The 1,038-nt window shown below is 47.8% G+C and overlaps 1 pseudogene across 1 annotated transcript; it reads left to right on the top strand.

Annotated features, from left to right (window-relative positions):
- The first annotated feature begins 167 nt into the window (after positions 1–167).
- On the top strand, positions 168–865 carry LOC104991523 (annotated as a pseudogene). The gene has a single exon (XR_825615.1). The product of XR_825615.1 is annotated as a nucleoside diphosphate kinase B pseudogene (transcript).
- Positions 866–1,038: the final 173 nt, after the last annotated feature.

Below are 1,038 nucleotides of genomic sequence, written 5' to 3'. Positions count from 1 at the left end.
GGGTTCTTAAAGGTACAAAATTGGTAACAAATACCAAAAAGCATAAATTAAAAATCTAGAGTAGAGTTTGGAATTTCAGGAATACAATGTTAAAGAAAAGATGAAGAGAAAGAAAGCGAGAGAAAAAAAAAAGTTACAAAAGTTATAAAAAAAATATAGGGCCTCCCTCCTCCGCGGGCTCCCAGCCGAGTCAGTCGCTCAGCTCTCGGCTCAGGTCTAGGCTTTGGCCGTCATCGCTACCCGCACCCGCGCTCACCCCCTTACCGGACCATGGCCCACGCGGAGCGCACCTTTATTGCTATCAAGCCCGACGGCGTGCAGCGCGGCCTGGTGAGCGAGATCATCAAGCGCTTCGAGCAGAAGGGATTCCGCCTTGTGGCCATGAAGTTCCTTCAGGCCTCTGAGGAACTCCTGAAGCAGCACTACATTGACCTGAAAGACCGCCCATTCTTTCCCGGCCTGGTGAAGTACATGAACTCAGGGCCAGTTGTGGCCATGGTCTGGGAGGGCCTGAATGTAGTGAAGACAGGACGAGTGATGCTTGGGGAGACCAACCCAGCAGATTCTAAGCCGGGCACCATTCGTGGTGACTTCTGCATTCAAGTTGGCAGGAACATCATTCATGGCAGTGATTCAGTAAAAAGTGCTGAGAAAGAGATCAACTTGTGGTTTAAGCCCGAAGAATTGATTGAATACAAGCCTTGTGCTTTTGACTGGATATATGAATAAGAGGTGGTCAGCATCAGTCCCTTCAGGCACCACTTCCTGTGTTCCTGGGCACAGCTCTTCATTCCACTGATATGGAAGCAGTAGGATGGATGTTTATTTCCTAAAGCATATTTACCAATAAAGCCTTTAAAAACTGCGTACAGCCTCCCGTGATTACTCATTATTAAGCTGGAAGAAGTGACTTGATCCCCTGGCTATTGTAGTGTTATCCAGAATGAATGAATTCTGCTTGTTATGGAGAACTCACCTGACCCTTCTCAGCACCTAGTATACTTCCAGACGAGAAGGAAAGCAGCGAGGCTGAAGAGG

Source organism: Bison bison, unplaced genomic scaffold (assembly GCF_000754665.1).
Source record: "Bison bison bison isolate TAMUID 2011002044 unplaced genomic scaffold, Bison_UMD1.0 scf7180017847874, whole genome shotgun sequence".
NCBI lineage: Eukaryota > Metazoa > Chordata > Mammalia > Artiodactyla > Bovidae > Bison > Bison bison.
The sequence above is the reverse complement of the archived record's forward strand: the minus strand, read 5'-3'. Positions and strand labels throughout refer to the sequence as shown.